This window comes from Artibeus jamaicensis, unplaced genomic scaffold, assembly GCF_021234435.1.
Source record: "Artibeus jamaicensis isolate MK-2021 breed Jamaican fruit bat unplaced genomic scaffold, CSHL_Jam_final contig_387, whole genome shotgun sequence".
Classification (NCBI taxonomy): Eukaryota; Metazoa; Chordata; class Mammalia; order Chiroptera; family Phyllostomidae; genus Artibeus; species Artibeus jamaicensis.
In genome coordinates this window covers 42,430,672-42,451,146 of record NW_026521812.1, presented here as the reverse complement: position 1 = coordinate 42,451,146, position 20,475 = coordinate 42,430,672, and the positions used below count along the sequence as shown (strand labels likewise).

At 39.3% G+C, this 20,475-nt stretch overlaps 1 non-coding gene across 1 annotated transcript; it reads right to left on the bottom strand.

The window, feature by feature from the left end:
• Window positions 1–11,802: 11,802 nt before the first annotated feature.
• On the bottom strand, window positions 11,803–11,930 carry LOC119048439 (small nucleolar RNA SNORA19). The gene has a single exon (XR_005082341.2). It is a non-coding gene; the product is annotated as a small nucleolar RNA SNORA19 (small nucleolar RNA).
• Between the last annotated feature and the right edge of the window lie 8,545 nt (window positions 11,931–20,475).

The following is a 20,475-nucleotide window of genomic DNA, read 5'->3' as shown; positions in this document are numbered from 1 at the left end:
TTATTCTAACTTAGAAAAACATAATGTCAGAAAGGCTTTTCTGCCACCTAATTGATGGGGTGGGATATTAATAAAGATTCTGAGAGAATTTTAAAGCCTTATATCAGTATTATAATTGTACCTTTCTCTCCTATATATACTTGTCATTAAGTATAAAGTACAACACATCATTATCCAAAAATCAACTTAAGCAGTTTACACAAAATTTTATTACTTAAAACAAGGGTGTCAAACTCATTTTCACCAGGGGCCACATCAGCCTCGTGGTTGCCTTTAAAGGTCCAAAATAATTTTAGTACTGTATAAATGTTACTGCTCATTAATTGTTAAGGAGTTGAAATTACATCCAGCCCTTTGAAGGCAACCACAAGGCTGATGTGGCCCCTGGTGAAAATGAGTTTGACAGCCCTGATTTAAAACAATAAAACAGTAGTTGGTGGTATAACTGTTAAACCTAAGACCTGTCAGTGCCTTCTGTGGAATATTAGAATGAAAAACCATATTCCAATTTATTGAAGAGAAAACGGGCATATCATTTAAAAGGGAATATCCAGTTAAAAGATTGTATATAATTGGGGGAAACTAATGAGTTTCCCTTTTGTAAATAAGAGATAGACTATATTTTGGTCCATTCTGTGGATACTGTATTCAAAGTCTTATTTCAGATTAGAGAATTACATAGACATGTATACAAACACACATCTTTGGATCTCATAACCATACTACGATGTGCTACTCATGCTTTTATAGTGGGGTACTATCACAGGGTTTTAAATCCAGGCCCACCTGACCTCAAAGCCCATTTTCTTTCAGTAAACTAACCCTTCGCTATGCCACTACTTTAATTATTTATCTCCTAGTGGTGTTCTATGCTTACTAGGAACTCAACAAACGACATGTACTTATTAAGGTATATAAATAAACAAGTGCTTTGAATACTATAAAAAGTTACATCCTTGATGAAAATCTATGAGCGCTGCCCAGGCCAGTGTGGCTCAGTTGGTTGGGGCATCATCCTAGTCAGGGCACAGGCCTGGGTTGTGGGCCAGGTACCCAGTCAGGGTACACATGCTAGAGGCAACTGATCAGTGTTTCTCCCTCACACATAGATGCTTCTCTTCCTCCTCTCCCCTCAGTCTAAATATCAATGAGTATGTCCTCAGGTAACAATAAGAAAAATCTATAGCTCCTATAATTATAATTCCTGTTTATTAATGTAATCTGTATAGCTGGTATGTAGTAATCACTCAATAAAATTTTGGTAAAGAAAGGGTAAGAGAGAAAGAGAAGGGAGGAAAGATAATAGGCAGGAAAAGTAACTATAGCCTGGGATATCTATATGATCATGGAGAATGAAGAAAAGCAATTTAGAATATTAGCACTAGAAGGTGAAGATGATTTTTAAATTATCACCCGATGAGGCAGAATGGCACGTGAAGCTAAAATCAAGCAACGGGAGAGCATGCCTGGCTCAGATGAAGCAGATGGAACATCCAGGCAGGTAGAAAAATGGAAATCTGTGATTTTGAGAAGTGAAAGTTTGAAGGGCATTAAGGTGAAAAGACAGAAAACTGTACTTGAACAACAATAAAATAAAATTTAAAAAGTTTATATTGACCAAAAATAACCTTCAGCAGTTTTTAAAGTTAGATGTCCTTTCTGAATTTCATGATAATATTCTACATTCAAGGCTCTTTATTGGCTGATAGTTATTAATATTTATTGCACTTGACTAAGATATGCTATAATTCCCTAATTTAAAGTAACAATTCGACAGAAAAATTTGAATCTCTCTCATTTATATACGAACATGGAAACAGGTAATAAATTGATATATTAAATTTATTTAATATTGAAATAAAAAAATAAAATCTGCTATGTGTTTACTCACACAAACCTTTGTTTTTATGAAGAAGCTAAATGTGAAAAAATGTAAAATTTCAATAATTTTCTAAATCTGTCACCACTTTCTCCTTAAAATATCTTCATGCTCACTTCTTAGCTTTTAAATGTATATAAAAATATATGTCTCCCTGGGTGGATTATAAAATATGAAATTCTGGTAATACCACCTGTATACAGCAAGAAACTATTCACTGCTTACTTATTATCATCTGTTTTACTTCCTTGTAAAAGAAAATTATTTGGAGACTGATTTTTAATAGCCATAGGGAAACCAATGGAATTATTTGCACATTTCTTTATTAAAGGAGTTGCAGAAAATGTAAAGCATACCTTCAGAACTCATTCTGAAGATGTAGAGTAGTCACAGGCAAATCAAGAAGGTGATCACATTTGCCTTTGGCAACCCCATCCCCTGACTCTGGGCTCATTCCTTTCCTCCTCTGCTTTTTCCCAGCATCCTCGGGCCTCTTTCCCACTATCCATGGTGGACAAAGATTTATTGTACAAGTCACCTTAACAAGTATTTGCATTTTTAATATAATGACCAAACCCTTAAACTAAATACATATAATTTTACAACAAGAAATTCTCCAGTTAGTTCATTTGGCGGTGGGTACATGTGTGGAAAGGTGGGGTATGTGGATCATATCACATCACATCACCACACCACTGACATGTTTCAAGTATGGAGACCCAAGGCTCCAAACACTGAGGTTATAGTGCTCTTCTTCCACTGGTAATTTAAAAGAAAAACAACATTAAACTGCAAAGTGAAGGCAAGGAGTTTGACAACGTTCTGGCTTTTCTAATAGTTTCTGCTTGAACTGGCATTAAAATCAATACTAACTACTTTCAAACATATCACTGTGTCATTCATTATCTTCGGGCCTCTGCCCCTCTCGTAGCCAGAACCGGGACACGCTGCGCTGCCTTCCGTGATCCAGCGCCACCCGCAGGCCGGCTCTCCCGGAAGAGGACAGCCAGACAGCCTCATCAAAGGCCATTCAGGGTTGGTGCAAAATGCTTATTTTTAGTCATTTTTTAGTTTTTTCAGTATTTGGAAAGATCTTCTTTGGGAATAATTAGTCTAAAAAAATTATACAAAGTCAGGAAGGATGGTAACAATGATACTTCTGGATTATCATTGGGGACAGGGGAGATGTAGGGATGCTATTAAAGAAGGATTTTAACCTTATCTGTAATAACGTAAAATTTATAAAAAATATATTTACTTGTTACTTGGGTACTTGAAATTAATCTCAAATGAATCACTATGGTTGAGTAATACTCAGGATCATCCAGAATTCTCTGATTTTGATCCGCTTTAATATTTCTTCATCCCTTTTCCCTTTGGAGACTCAGTGTGAGGCCCCTACCCATTTTCTAAGGCTCTTCCTGGCCTTGACTTTCACCAGTTCCAGCTTCTGAGCCAATACTATCCGCTTCATTCCCCCACCCACCCACTCACCCATGGTGAGATTTAGTCCTAAATCCCTAAGCTTTTGTTCCAGTTGATTTTAGAGCTGCAACTTTCCTCTTATTTATATTCTGACACCGAGGCTTCTGCGTTTGAGCTCTCCTGTGGCCCTACTTCTTAGCAATGAGCACCTACCTGCCTGGATCTCCATTCCAAGACCTTTTTCCATTAACTTGCCTGGTTCAGCAGTTCTGTGATATGAGTACCAGGACTCTGCGTTTTTATTGTTTGGCTCTTGCCTCAAGATTGGAGATTGTGCCATAAACCCAACCTAAAGCTAGAGCCTTGATCTTGTGGATAGGACTCCCCAGAAATCACTACCCAACCTGTCGAGCTTCTGGTGTTACACTCCTGCACTTTCCCCATCAATCACCATGCCAGCTCCGTCATCCTGCTGCGAAATCTCGTTACAGCTGGGACATCCTCTACTCTGTGCGGCAGTTTGCTTGAATCCTGAATCGAGCTCTTCAAACCGATCAGCCAGGCCCAGAGCTATAACCTCTAGCCACAAAGGACCCCTCAAGAAATCTCCAGAAAGAGAGAGGTATCAGGTATAATGTATCGTCAGAACTCAGCCAAGCCAGCCAGTAAGAAGACACAAGTTGTTACCTATGAGGCAAAGTTGGAGGTGTCAAGGCTAGTGATAAGAATGAAGAAAGAAGTGATTGTGCAAAGTAGGGGTCCAGACAAATGAAGCACAGGTGGAGCAAGGCCTGGGTGCACAGCAGGGTCTGTTAAAAATAAATCATGCTGATGGGATACTCAGGCCAGCTGATTTGTGCTCCTGAGGACCAGGTAGGGTGAGGAGAGAGCCTCGGTGATGAGCTCCACCAGAAAAATGCCTGCCCTTCGCCTTCTGCCCTGTTTCATGCTGAGTAACTGCCATGACTCACCAAAAAGAAAAAAAAATCCCAAAATACAGCAGTCAGATCCAACAGTACCCTTCTGAGTCACCAGGCTGAGATCCTGAGTGACTATGCCAGGGGCATTTATATGAAAATGAGTAGTTTTATTTTTAAATACACTTTTTATTATTTTCTGATTTCGAAGTAATACACAGTAATTGTGGAAAATAAGGTAAGTGCAAATAAGTACAAAGAAGAAAAAAGAGTCAGCCACAAATATATTATTAGTATTTAAGTACTGTTAATATAAAACAATTTTGGTGTATCCTTTTATACATTAGGCTGTATATGTGTATAATCTATTTATCTATAATTTAGCTATCTCTTTTTAAATGAGGTCAGACTGTACATACTGTTGGCAGTTTGCTTTTTTTTCATGCAACAATATGTTGTAGATACCTTTAACAGAATCACTTTCGGTAATTCTTTTCTCCTTTTGTCTTTCATAAAGTGATTTGACAGCTCTTCAGTTTTGTGCATTTAGTTATTTTAAATGATCTGAAATAGTTTTTTAGAAGTATGTTTTGAACAGCCTCATACTAACTTCAACTGGTTTTAAAGAATTTTAACTGATGCCCTGGCTGTTGCGGCTCAGTGCATTGAGCACAGGCCTGTGAAGCAAAGGGTTGCTGGTTGGATTCCCAGTCAGGGCACATGCCTGGGTTGTGGGCCAGGTCCCTAGGAGGGGACAGGGGGGAAGCAACCACACAATGTTTCTCTCCCTCTCTTTCTCCTTCCCTTCCCCTCTATCTAAAAATAAATAAATAAAATATTTAAAAAAGAATTTTAACTGAGAAATTGTTGAGATAGGCAAAGAAAGCAAAAGCAAAAAGACTAAGACTGGAGAATTGTTAACCAGAAACAAAACACCATTATTTTGAAAATGTTTTTCTCATTTTTAAATAAAAATAAACCAGTCCAGTTACCAACTTGTCTCAGAGCTCTTGCTAGTTAGATTTTGATTTAACTGAAATTATTCATAAATTGGTATTGTAATTGTATCCTATGGGGGAAACGTGCCTAAAATGCAGGCCCACGTAAGGCCCCAAGGTCACTCAGTGACACGAAATTCAGTGGTTTTCCCAGGGCAGCGAAACCCACTGAGTGGGGTCAGTCCCATTCTGGTTGGATGCACTGTTGTGAGATTTCTCTGCAGATGTCTGTTCTGCTTGTTTTGTTTTCTTCCCCTTACCTGGAGATACTTATCCTGAGCGTGGGACCTCCTGCCTTCCAGTGTGGAATTACTGCTTTTCCCAATAGACCTCAGAGCTCAGGCAGGTGGCTGCAGCCTCTCAGTCAATTCTGTCTGCATCTTCCTAAAATTTCCTGGAACATTTAAATTCCTGTCTAAATTATCCTTTTCTTCTTAGTCTCCAGAGAGATAGCCTTCCACTGTAAAGTAATAAATGTTTTTTTAAATATTTTAGTCTTAGTTCCAATGTTTGCAATCTCATCTGACCATGTTACTGCGTTGAACAGGTATGATCTGTCCCCTGGCTGCCTCGACAGGAGTTAAACCTTGACAGGAGTTTTACTTCTCATACACACAGCTAATCTGAAGCCCCTTGCAGGAAAATACTATATTATGTTTAAAAAATAAGCACACACACTTGATGATTTGTCATTACTTCTGGGCATGTGGATTCTGGGCACGTGGCTCAGCCGTCCACAGACAACGTTGAACATAAGAACTGGTCTAACCCTGGTGGGCCAGTTCACGGCTGCTATTCACACAGTTCCCCTTGACTGGCCTACGCTTTCAGTGCTCATCCTTCCAGTTTCTCTGGTTCTCTTTGTAAATTCCTCTTATTTTCCCAGCACATGGTATATTTAGCTGTCGAATCCATACAACTGGAGAAGACTTTTTTATCAGTTCATTAGCAATGTTTTCTAATACTTCTCAGAATTACATAGCCAGGAAGCCATTTCTCCTAACACACCTCCATTTCCACCCTATTCTTGACCACGCTCGGCCTGTTCCTGAGGACTAACTAGCTTCCAGGCATACGATTTGCCAACTGAGCAGGATTTCAGTGGTTTGATGCAGGTAAAGACCTCTTGGGTTGGGTTTTGTAGCCAGTCATTTTCTTGCAATAAAAGTTCAGACATTAAATGTCTCTCCCTTTTCCTCCCATGTTCCTCAATACCAATGTTTTGCTGTGTTGTTTGTTAACCTTTAGCACAGCACCAGGTTTCCAAGAGTCCAGAGAATGCCATGTGTTCTAGTGTGGTTATTGCCCTTATTCCTCCTGAGCCCTACCCAGTCCCTACAGTGTTTGCTCAGCTCAGCCGGGGTTTTCATTTTCTTTACATTTTACCTCAAGGGCTCTGGGAGGATTTATCTTCTCATTTAAAACCACCTCTACCCATAAACCCAGTTTTAATACTGTCTTTCTGTAGATGTTTTAGGCCTCCATGATTTCTCTGTCGATGCTCAGGTTTTCTGGTGCTTGGTTTTGTTTTCTCTTCTCCTGAAACATGCAACCTCTCCTCGCCATTCTATCAGAATATAAATTAGATGCCCATCAAATTTTTGGTGTAAGATTCTATAGTATCCATATTCAAGAAAGTAGTCTGTGCTTGTTTATGGACACAGAAATGTTAAAAGTTATAAAAAATGATTTACATTTAAACAATGTAGCATTAGTAGTCCCTGGACCCCACTCACTTGGTGCAGAATAGTTAGAAAAATCAGTAAATGTAAATTCTATGGCCTTGTTCTTAATAATTTTCTGAGCCACTATTTTTAATGCACGTATTTGCTTAAATGTTGAGAAGTTGTTACTTGATGATTAGGGTTATGATTCTATTCTGAGACTTTAAAAACATGTTAAATTAGCTTTTGGGATCATATGGTGCACTCTAGTGGGGTCTACTTAAATTACAAACAATCCTGCTTCCAGTTCTTTCCCACCATTTTTGGGGAGGGTAGAACATGACATGAAGAGGCAGAAATTAGTTTAAAATATATTATGGTGAAAAGATTGAGCAAAAAAGAAAAACGGAAAGAAAAATCTCATGGACATAGAACAGCAGTGTGTTGGCTGCTCCCTGGGGGGAAAATACACAATACAGGGATGTGCTGTGGAATTATGCACCTGAAACCCGTGTAATTTTGTTAACCAGTATCACCCCAGTAGAATAAAAAGGAAAAATGCATATACTATGGCATAATATAATTAAAAAGCTTGAGCAAAAGAAACATAGATCTGGAAAGGACATGAAAATATACATTTCCTTCCATTGCCTCTAGTTAGCACTTCATGGAAAGCAATCCAGAAGATAGATTTCTGCCCTAAGCATATTTCTAAAACAGAGAAGATATGATCATGCAGCATAACCATGCTTGTGTTTGCTTTGAGAACATTTCCAATAGATGTTAAACATCATCAATATTTATGGAGCAAGACTTGTGTACATGAAATTGTATTGATTATTATTATTAGTTGTTCCTGGGCCACTTTATACAAGGGGGGACCCAAAAAACCCTGGAATTATCTTCTGGAGGGCGGGACCCTTATAGTATGGACTTCACCCTACTCCCCAACTAGGTGAGTGTTCTGGGAACCCATCTGTATCAGCGTACTAGCTGGTGTTGTTAGAGGCTGCATTTGGCTCCACTGAATTTTTTAAAGACTCAGTGCATTTGCCCATTTCACGTTGGGTGATTTATGAGTGCACCTACCCATACCACTCCTACTGTTCAGCAGTTTTGGGTCAAAAATGGCATGACCCCTGTGCCCCACTCTCCAAGAGTGGCAAGAAATGGCAAAAACACTACAAGGTATCAAAATCAATGAGTTCAAACAATGGGAAAAACTCTCGGTAGATGTATTGCATCCAATGCACAGGACTTTGAAGGTGACTGAAGTTTAAACTTGTAAGAATAAAAACACAATTTTTTAGAAATAAATTACGTTTTTTGAAGGGCCTCTCATGCATTATTACTACTAACAAGCCACTACACATGACTATTTCTTTGAGTCAAATCATTTAATAGGGAAACTGAAATAGAATTCTAGGATGGGATGATATCATGCCACTGTGGGAAATGGACATGTTCTGCCAATAATGTTTGGAGATCAGAGACAGGTCAGCATGGGACCTTTCTAACCCATTCTCCTTTAATATGGCACATATTGGTTTCTGCGTGTTTTCTTAAAGAAAGGAAACACCAGTAGCCAGTGTAGGTACCAGGCTGTGCAAGGCTGCAAAGCAGAGAGGTAGGAGACTCCAGTTTTTGTTCTTTCACCAGTCGGAGTGGGAGACTGGGCAGCCAGTGGATGGTCTAGGCCTCCACTTCCTCATCTGTAAAGTGGAAGGTTGTCTACATAGTTCCTCACTGGTTGGTTCATGAGTTGATGTAAACTATGAAACTGCATTGTTTGCAAGAAGAAAGGCTATTTTTCAAGCTTTGGAAAATCTGTGAAAAACTGAGGGTAATTCAACATTTATATTAAAGTCCTATTCTTGCCTCAGGACATGGTCACTTCAACCATGTTAAAAATGAACACTAGATACTCATTAACATAATTCAGGCCAATGAGGACCATAGCAGAGTGTTCTTCGAACATTCCCATTTGTTTATGATATTTACATTCTCTCCGACCACCAGATCTCTGTGGTTGATGGCAGCTCATGGTGCTGATTACAGGGAGGGATCCCTCACTGCAGGATGGGCGCCTTTTGTTTTTCACGAGCAGATGCAGGGTCAGATAGACAACTGTCAGAGTCCTCACTGCATTCTCCGGTTTGGCGTGTAGAATCATTGTCCACACCTTTTTCTCCTTCACATTAGACATATACTATATGTAATATAAAATATTTATATGGATTTAAATGTCTATATGCCTAAGACTTTTTAGGGAGCCATATTAAACTCTATATAGCTTCTGAATAAAAATTTCCAGTTCTTACAATTTGTACAAGAGGTATATTCTGCTAAATGAAACAAAGTTGGAGTAAGAACCAACAACATAAAAGCTTCCGGGAGGAATGACTAAGACCACCTCTTTGCCCACAGTGATCCAATGGGCCCGAAAGAGAACACTGATCTATTTTAAAACTGCCCATTCTAGTAGGTTCCCCAGTCTTCTGAGTAACGCTCACATTCCTGGGTTTAAACCCCACTTCAAACCCACCATCCACTCCAGGACAGAATGTTAAAAAACACTATTGAAAGATAAGATATTAATAACAACTTATTCTACAAAATCAATCCCCACTCCATACACACACATTTTCATTGGTTTTCTCATTTGCTTTTGTTTATTTTTATTTTTTGTATTTTATTGCTGTGTAGGTATAGTTGTCTGCCTTGGTTCGAGTTTAGCTCACTGTGATTGACAGCTAGGTGTAGTTGAATCATAACTTTACCATTCAGTCATTTGTGTAAGTAATAGTTATTAGTACCTTGTATGCTCCGGCAGTAGGTAAATGCTAGAATTACAGTCTAGTGATCATTTTAATCTTGTTCTTTTTTTGGTTTCAATTAATGTTCCTAAATTCACAAAACGAGCTCTGTGGTTAATTACTTGATACCAAACTCGAACAGTTGATTCAGATAATATAGCTCTTGACAGTGTACAAAGAAAATTTAAAGAAAGTTCAATTCAAGAATAAAGTCAGTTAAGAGAAAACAATGCTATCAAAACTATATTTGGAGTTACACAAAACCAAGTGTGTTGCTATAGCATAATGTAATTTTTATTAGTTTCTTGTGCATACAAAAGCAAAATTTTTAAAATTTTCAGAGTACTGAAATATCATTTACCTAAGGTTGTTAAGATGGCTGTTACTGATGTTAGTGAAATGTACTGAAATCAAATCACATTACATTCAGCCTACTACAGAAGCTTTAATCATCTGCATCACAGTTCTACATTAAGGCACAAGTCAAGAACATTTGAAGAACTGCCATATAGACACCCAGATTAAGTTTCTGCATTTAATTAGCTACACATAAATACTATATTTAGATTATTTCTCAGAGCAATACTTTGGTTATTATCTCTATCTGGTAAAAATATTGGTATAAATGAATCATTTTAAAAGCAGATGAGCTTTTAAAAATACTCCAACCCGACCAATTCATTCCAAAAATGGATAATATGGGGGGGGAGGGGTAGTGGTGGGGAAAAAATGGAAACAACTGTACTTAAACAACTATAAAAAATGGATAATATATAGATTAGCACAGGAAAAATAAAATACTATGAGATGAGTTCACTCTGTAGAAATTTACACGTAGTCCATCTCAGGAAAGAATTGGTCTTAATTCAATGACAATTACCTCCTATAAAGTTTTTGTCTGTCATGAGTCATTCCCCACATCACAACACAGGCATGTTTACTCTGTAAATAAAACAATGTTTAGAAATGTCACACTGTGGCATTCACATTGACGTTTGACCTGGCTAACCCAATAAAATTTAATCATAGATTTTTTAAATTTGTAAATAATGCTAAAAATCCAAAAAGAATAATTACCTCCACTTTCATGAAATAGTATAATTTAGAATTCATCAAGTAGTACAAGCACCTTTGAGAGGTGGAAGCATTTAATATAATGGAAGACCTTGGAGGGAATATATTTATACGCAACCGAAATTCTCATTCGAGAAGGACATGCATTTGCTTTAGTTGTTTTCTTATTGTTACGTAAGGACCTGGGAGCCAGCCAGTGGACATCTTGCCACAGAGATCCGACAGATGCCTACTGAATAAAAGCGGAGATAAGCCAAGAAGTCCAAATTGGCACACTGCATATTGACTATGGGCAAGGCATTTGCTTTAATAAAAGATATTCAGTTTTGACATAGGCAGTATGAATTTATTAACACACTTATTGCCTCCTTCTTTGAAGTGTTTTAAGTCATTTTTTATTTTTCCATTACAGTTGACATACAATATTATATGTTTCAAGTGTACACCCCTGTGATTAGGTACTATAAACTTACTAAGTGATCATCCCAATAAATCTTGTGCCCATCTGACATTATACATAGTAATTAGAATATTATTGACTATATTCCCTATGCTGTACTTTACATCCCATGACTATTCTGTAACAGCCAATTTGTACTTCTTTTTTAAAAAAATATTTTGTTTATTTATTTCTACAGAGAGGAGAAGGGAGGGCAAAAGAGAGGGAGAGAAACAGCAATGTGTGGTTGCTTCATGTACCCCTTGTTGGGGACCTGGCCCGCAACCCAGGCATGTGCCCTGACTGAGAATTGAACCAGCAACTCTATTGTTCGCAGCCCATGCTCAATCCACTGAGCTACACCAGCCAGGGCCCAATTTGTACTTCTTCTTAATTCCTTCACCTTTTTCACTCATCTTCCTGACCCACTCCCATCTGGCCACCATCCAAATGTTCTCTGTATCTATGTCTGTTTCCATTCTGCTTGTTTGTTTATTTTGTTTTCTTAGATTCAATCGTTCAGAGATATGTATTTATTGTCATTTTTATCTTTGTTCTTCTTAAAGAAGACTCTCTTTTTTCTTTTTTCTCTTTATCTGAAGGAGACTGGCAGCATTACTATTTAGTTATACTGCTAATTAACCTTCAACTACTTGTATAGCACATAAGAAATAACACTGCTCACAAATACAAGAAAGCAAGTCAATGAAATGTGCACTAAAGAAGACTCTTTAAAATTCATGTAATACTGGTTTGGTGATGATGATTTCCTTAGTTTTTCTTGTCTGAAAAGCTCTTTATCTGTCCTTCAATTCTAAATGATAGCTTTGTTGGGCAGAGAAATCTTGGTTGTTGATCTTTGCTTTTCATTATTTTAAATATTTCTTACTAATTCCTACTGGGCTGCAAAGTTTCTTTTGAGAAATCACCTAGAAGTCTATGGGAACTCCCTTATAGGTAGCTAACTGCTTTTCTCTTGCTGCTTTTAAGACTCTGTCTTTAACCTTTGGCATATTAATTATGATCTGTCTTGGTATGGGTCTCTTTGGGTTTATCTTGTTTGCACTCTCCGTGCTTCCTGGACTTGTATTTCTGTTTTGTTCACCAGGTTAGGGAAGTTTTGTATCATTATTTTTTCAAATAAGTTTTTAGTTTCTTGCTCTCTCTCTCTTCTTGCTCAGCACCCCATGATGCAAGTGTTGGTACACTTAAAGTTGTTCCATAAGTTCCTTACTCCATATTCATTGTTTTATTTTTTTTTCTCTCAGCTGTTCTGATTGGGTGTTTTTTGCTTCCTTATATTCCAAATCACTGATTTGATCCTTTGTTTCATCCAGCCTACTGTTTGTTCCTTCTAGTATATTCTTCTTTTCAGATATTTTTTCTTCACTTATGACTGGTTCTTTTTTATGGTTTCTATGGCCTTCTTCATGCTGTTGTAGTTCTTACTAAGTTCTTTTAGCAACTTTATAACCATTTTTTTTAACTCTATATCTGGTAATTTGCTTGCCTCCATTTCATTTAGCTCTTTTTTTTCTGGAGATTTCTCCTGTTCTTTCATTTAAGGCACATTTCTCTGTCTCCCCACTTTGGTTTTCTCTTCATGCTTATTTGTAGTAGTTGTCCTGTTGGATCCAGTGGCCCAGTCTCCTTGATCACCTGAGCTGGGTACTCTAGGAATATCCCTTGTAAGAGTTATGTGAGCCCTCCTGTTGTAATTGAGTCTTGATTCCTATTGGCCCATTTGTACATGTATTAGACCCTCAGACTGGCTGCTTGTGAGGATCAACCTGACTACAGTAGATGAGCTGCTGTGCAGGTACCTCTGCAGGGTCTGGTTCCTGCAAGAGCTCCTTTTGGATATGGTGCTGATGAAGCTAATTGAATCCTGCTCTGATGTTGTCTGAGGCTGGTCAGGGGGCATGTTGGTTCTTGGGCCTCTTGGGAGAGACTCTGGTATAGACTAATGTTAGATGCTACCATGACTGGCTCTGGGCAACCTGTTTGGAGCTATAAAGTGATCCAAAGTTTGTGGCTGCCTCTATTGGGCCTGGGTGTATGTGGAAAGGACAAAATGATGCACCAAGTCTGACTTCTTCCAGTACCAAGTCCAGAAGTAGGTCAGCAAACAGCTCAAGGTACCTTGAGATCCACCTCAGCCTGAAAGCTATCTGTTAGGCTCAGTCACTAAAAGAGCCTCTGGTGGCACTTGAGTTACATGAAGTAGGTTCTCAGTGAGTCACCAGGTAGAGGCAAGTGATGTTCACTAGACTGATAATATGTTCAAGCTCAGTGCCAGAGCTAGGTCTGAGGCAAATCAACAAAAGTCCCAGTGTACACCAAGTCTAGCTGCCACCAGTTGGGTACCCACAAATGTTTGTGGTGAGTTGAGATCTCAGGAGATTGTCAGAGTGAGGCCAGCAGACTTTACCAGGCCCAAACAGACCAAGATTTGGCAATGTGAAAGGAAAGCTCTGCACCAGTTGGGTGTGTGAGGGAAAAATGACCTCCATTTTAGGGCCAAACAATTCAGTCTGTCCTAATTTCTGCTAGGAGTCTGAACTCAGCAGGGCGGGGCCCCCAGAAATTAGGAAGGAGGGGCTAGTGGATTGTTCTGTGAGGGCCAGTGCTGGTCAGTCTTAGAGGAAGGAGGGAGGAGTGGTTTCCTGCCTCAGAATCATACAACCTAGTCACTGACACCCCTCTGAGTCTTCCTGGACCTCTATACTCCTGCCCATACAGCTGACTACTCAGCAGGCTATGAGCTCTGCAGGGTGGGATGACAGGGAGTCCGGAGGGTGCTACTGCATTCTCCAGTCTGATGCTGTAGGAGGGGAGTGCTCCACCCAAGAGAGATGGCATCTGTGGTGTGGGAGTGGGACTCAGCACTGGATCCTGATGGCTGTGCCTTTAGCTCTCTCCCCTCGCCTGAGCCACAAGCCCCGGTTACACCTCATGTGAGTAGTCTGCTCGACCCTCCCTCCACCAAGCCCAAGGGTGAGTGGCTGAGAATGAGATTTTGTGCAATGGCTTTTTAAGGGCACCAGTGTCTTTAGCAGATTGCCATCTCACCCTGGCAGACAGAATCCTTACTGATTTTCACAGGCAGGTGTTATGTGGGCACATCTTCCTGGCTTGGGTGCACTGGGCTGGGGAGCCCTGCTTGGGTTCAGCTAGTCTTTGGTTATTCAGGTTGATTGTTCTATATTTTAGTTGTAATTCTAGTTTGCCCTGGGGAGCTGTGAGTGTATCTTCTGCCTACTCCATCTCCATCTTGGACCTCTGTCTAAGAGACAACTTTTAAATACCTTTTACACTAGGAAGACTTGACCAACTTTTTGTTGATGTCCTGGTGTCATGACACTGGGTAGAGAAGGCAGAAAATATCTCTAGAAGCAATTTTCATAGCTCACCAACCAATAATAACTTCATCCTGGTATGATTTTATACTTCATGATCCCAATATATCCAAACTAAATATATCTCCAATTCAACTTTTCCCTAACTGATTCTCAAACTGAGGGGAAGTTAAAGTGAAGGGAAATAGTCTTATAGTCAATTGCAGTTAAAACATATTACTTTTGCAAAAATCTACAATGGACAGACTGCAAGGGCTGGACACCTTAGAAGGAGTCCATGTAAGCGAGGGGCCCTGAAGCTTAAGCTTCACCTGAAATTCAGCTTTACTTTTCATTTATTTTCATTTATTCACTTCATTTTCTATTTAAGTTCTGGCCCCATCTTTCTTTGTATCCTCTTATTGCTTCAACTTCTACGTTCTGACTTCTAGCTCTATCACAACATTGAAATTGCTTTCCTGAATGTGATAACATTTACTAGCTCTTCCTCAATTCTCATCTGACTTTACCTCATAACATTTTGGGCTATTGATCATGTGCTTCCTGAAATTCAGCCTTTATTATTATTTTTTTCAGACTTCTTAGTTTCCTTTATGTCCTTTAGCCTAGCAGTCTTCCTTTTCTGCCCTTCTCTTGTCTTCCTTCTTCACCTCCCACAGTATGTGGATCCCTATAGTCTTCTTATCTGCCCCCTGCACCCATTGCTCTGTGAACTCCAGAGAGAACCTTCAGCTCTCATGGTTCTAGCTGGAACATCTGCATGGATGACCTCCAATCTCTAACTTACCCCTTCATATGCTTCGATTTCATTTTTCCATTCATCCAAGGAACAGGCCTCTTCAAAGACACACCAACACCTTAAAGTCAAATGATTAAAACCTTTTACTTCATCCTTGCTCTTCCTAAACTGACTCCACATTGGTTTCAAGAATATAATAAAATTTGGAATAATTTTTTATGAGGCCCTCTTTGTCACATTTTAAATCTCAGGCTATCTCCAAAATGGTTTATTGAAAATGTGTCCTTATCTTTTTGTATGAATTTCCATGTTTCTCTATTTATAAGCTTTGAACACAACTTCAGATGATATACTTTAAGTACCTGAATCATACCAATTTATCAGAGTTTAGCTCATGACCCACAACTTGGGTGAATCCTTCCTGAATGTTCCCATTAACATTATTTAACCATTTGGCAAATTCAGCCACAACTCCTTTTTATGAATTAAGTCAATTTTGGATCTAAGTTAAGCAATGAGGCAAAAGTTTGAGAACTCTAAGATAGTCAATTTCTTTACTATCCCTTTATTTATTTCTACTCACAACAGTATTACACGATGTTTTGATGATATGCATACAAGCTTTTGGTCCTCTGTTGGTGAAATTATTTTGCCAAATTCCAAAGAAGATAGGAGCCTCTATTTTTGGAGGGGACCACACAGTTACATGCACATCCACATTATTGCCTCACAGGGGTAGGTGGTATTCGGACTAGTTTATATCTTATGTGAAAACAATCATAGGCCATTGTGTGACAAACAGAATCCTATGTCCTCATTGGAGAAGGGTTCAATGGGTCAGCCCCTCTATTCTCTAAAAGTGATATAGCCCTGGCCAATGTGGCTCAGTTGATTGCAGCATCATCCCATAGACCAAAAGGTTACAGTTTTATTTCCCAGTCAGGGCATATACCTGGGTTGTGAGCTCAATCCCTGATCAGGGCACATATGAGAAGGCAACCAATCAATATCTCTCTCTCTCTCCCTGCTCCCCTGGCAAAAGCGATGAAAAACAATGCCCTTGGCAAAGAATAAATAAATAAATAAATAAATAAATAAATAAGACAATAAAAGAGCAAAGATAAACCACTTGCTCCATTTGCTGCAGTTTGTGAAGTTTATCTTCCTGGAAAGACCCCCCACAGATCCTTATTGCAATAAATAATAATACCAAGGGGCTAATTCCATTCACTTCCCACCAGTGAGGGATCATCTGCAGTTGTGTGCTCGACATGGACTTCAGGCCCATGCAGGAGAGTCTGACAGCAGAGCTTCCAGAACTCATCTGTATCACTTTTTCCCCCTAATTTGCACTCCACTTCCATTTTGGTGGGGTGGGGGTGTGTGACAGAAGTAATGACTCCTAACATTTTCCAAAGATTCAGTACCAGGATTGGAATTTTTAAAAAATGATTTCTTTGTGGAGGTTTTACATATCAACTCATGAACTGATGGAAGGTATGAACCCTTCAAATATTTGAGTCCAGGCATCCGTGGGGTCAGGAACTTAGTTAATGCGCTATGCCATTTGTACCCTCCATTTATTTATCTATATGTATTATTTCCCAAAAGAGTGTAAGCTAATGAAGGGTTAGGGATGTTTCCCCTTCCTTTTCCTCGCCTCCTCCCTCTCCTTTTCCCTCCTCCTTCTGCTTCTCCACCCCCTCTCTCTTCTTTTATTTCTCCTCCTCTTCTTCCTCCGTATGCTCCACACCCTTCTCCTTCTCCTTTAAATTCCCTGATAGCACTGGATGCATAATGGATATTTAGTAAATGTGTGCAGGTTAAATAAGTAAAGGATTTCTTTTTAGAACAATGAGAAAAATTCCGTACATCTGTTTCTTGTAAAGGAATAGATTATATTCAACCTCTTTGACTAAATTGACTTCATAAGCTTAATACTTATTACATTTCTAGGAAATCTTGAAACATGGGAGAATAAGGGGAAAACCTCTTAGATTTAGGAACATGAGGACACATGCACAATGTTCCAATTGTTTGGTGCCTCATTAAGATAATAACATCTGTCAAAAACTACCAGGTGCCATCCAAAGAATCAGAGGATTATAAAACACACAGATTAAGTCAACTGATGACTCACAAAAGGGATGCAAGTTGAAAGTCAACACATTATATAATGAGTAATAAAGACTGAAACAATGGCAAAGCAGTGAGAATAGAGGAGGGTAGGAGGAGGGAGCGGTTTGATGGTGATTAACAAGTTGCCATGTCACTGGGAAGACAAGAAGATGCAGGGGGAAGATGACTAAATTAACTATTCTCTTCCCTCATCATTAGCAGCCTACTGTTGCCAAGACCCAGGAAAATGTTTAATTTCAGGAAGACTTCTTTCTTGTTGTGCTTCAGTAATATGTCTTTCATTTTTTCCTTAAATCTGTGATCAATGGTGGGGGTGAAAGGTGAAAGGGCTGATAAGCTCTGATTTACTTACAGAAACATGGTTACACTCCTAACAGAAGCATACTGATCCATGGTTATTTCCATTTTCCCAGGGGATAACACAGCCCTGAGGAACAGCAACAAAAATGCTTCTGAAAATAACTGGAGACTGACATCACATAACCCAAACTGAGGAGTAATTACAATAGAAGTTAACAGCCACCATTTATCGAGTTCTTACTCTATGCCAGGCACTGCTAAATTCTGTACAGTTACGATTTCACTGATGCACACAGAAACCTTATGAATTAGGCACAATTATTATCCCAATATTATAAATAAGAAAACTAAGGCACAGAGAGTGATTTGCCCAAAGTTACAGTTAGAAAATCATCAGAAACAGGGTCCAAACCCAGGCAATCTGATTTTAAATTTCATGTCTTCATGAAGAAATTTTTCATTTTTATAATATGTCTTACCACAGTGCATTTTGATATATTTTAGGTCATTTTGTTATAATAAATGTGAACCCTGAAAAGAAAAAAAACAAGTCTACTAAGTAAGAAGGGTTCCTCGTGGCTAACTGGGCTCAAATTTTAAAAACAGGGCCTAACAGCCACCCCTGCACAGGCCATCTCATGCTAACTGTACTTCACAGGGAGCCTGCGCTGAATTACCTGTCTCTGCATTGAACTGCCTGCCTACACTGTGTTTCTGCCAAGTGAGCAGGCCCTATAAAGGAATTTTTGGAATCCTATTTCAACTAATAGGACTGAGGTTTTCCCCATCCAATCAGAGGTGCACCATTCTGGCCAATCAGAGCGGTCCTATTCTGACCTATCAGGACAGTGCCATTTGGACCAATCAAACTGCAAGGATTTAGAGTGTTCATTTGTATAAAGATGGAATAACTAGGGACCAGAGGTGGGGACTTTTGTCCAAGTAAGTCATTTCCCATCTGGATTGGGGTGCTGGTCTTCCTTTCCCTCATAAACTGAAGACTGCATCTCCCTGGATGAGCTGAAACTCTGGAGATGTCTTACCAGAGCAGAACAGAGAAGACCATGCAGCACAAAACAGACCATAGAAGAGCAGAGTACAGCTGTGTAGCTGGAAAGGGGCCTGGCCCCAGGGCTGACTCTCACCCATGCTGTTTTCACAGCCATGCCATATCACAATTGAGCTGTTTTGTACTGAATAAACTTTCCTTCTTCACCACACCCCAAATTAGAGATTCCTGTTGGTGTTGAATTGGTGCCAACTGTTAGGTAGAACAGGTAGTAAATCCAGGCAAGGAGGAGGAGGGAGACCTGTTTCACCCACTGACTCAACCAACCTGAGCCCGCCTATCTGATAAGATTTATGGGTGTTCTGAACATCACAAGCAGAGACAGCACAGGTGGAGGGGACTCCTTGAGATTCTGTGCTGGGAAAGGGAGCCTCTATAGCAATTTCACTAAGACAAAGAGCCTTTACTGGCTGAGAAAGAAAGCTTTTGTAGTTGTACATTGTTCCCAAGATTTAGAAGGGGGGGAACCTAGAAACTGACTAAAGTCTATAACCCCCGAACCCTGATAGTCAACCTACCCAGATTAACTGAGTGCCCACTGGTAGCCTTGGCTCAAGGGTATGGAACAAATTTACTAACAAACTTACTAACAACTTTCTTTCCTCTGTACCTGGGGCATTCAGACCAGCTGGGTGTCTGCTTGCAGCTTTGCATTTATACATGTTTCATAAATGACCATGCGATCTCATTTCCACTATACGTGTTTGTCTCTGGCTTGAATTCATCTCTTGTGAGCAAGTCTAGAACCGAGAAGCAAGCTGGGGTGGGAGGGGGGCCTGTCTATGGTCTCCCCATGGTAACATCAACAGCTATTGGTTGACATAAAAATAGAATAATGTGAATTAGTTGTATTATTAAAATATCAATAAAACTTAAAATTCCATAAAAGTGCATGGTGACTACTACAGTTACTCAGTGTTAGTAAGAGAAACTGAAGCAGAAAACACTGAAATCATTTACTTTCTACTGTTGCAAAGAATTCAAATATACAGGTTTTCTTTGGTATCTCAACTCCGGAAGTTTTGAAAGATTTATATTTGTAAAGTGCTTAGGCACAAGTTATTTGTAAAAGGTTTCTTTAAATTATATATATACATATATATATAGTTTATATGGGATATATATATATGAGCACAAGTAGGTTTATAGGTACTTATATTGAACATAATACAATAATTGATAATAATAATGCAAGAATAAACTCTGTTTCATGTACTCCAAACTGTAAATCTATTTTTACCCTACCCTGTAGTTAGTCACATTTCCGATAACTTCCTATTTTAGTTTGGCCTCCCACAGAAGCAAACCCTGAAAGAGGGGTTCAAGTGCAAATCAAATAGTTTAAGAGGAGAAGGTCATGATCAGAGGAAACAGGAAAAGTGAGACCAGGTAGGAAGCCAAACACTGCAGGGTGTCAGGAGGCCAGCTATTGCCACATGTAAGTGGAGTCTAATCCCACTGGGGAAACCCTGAAAGCCAGTGTAGAATATGCACCCCAGAAGGTGAAGGAGCTGGAACATTTACATACCAAATCCCATCAGTCATTGCCTCAGTCACTGAATGAGAGCTTTCTAGTCAGGGACAATTCTGCCATTTGCCAGGCCTCCCATATGGGAGGCAGAATGGGCTTCAATAGCAAGAGAAGTGCAGGCACCGG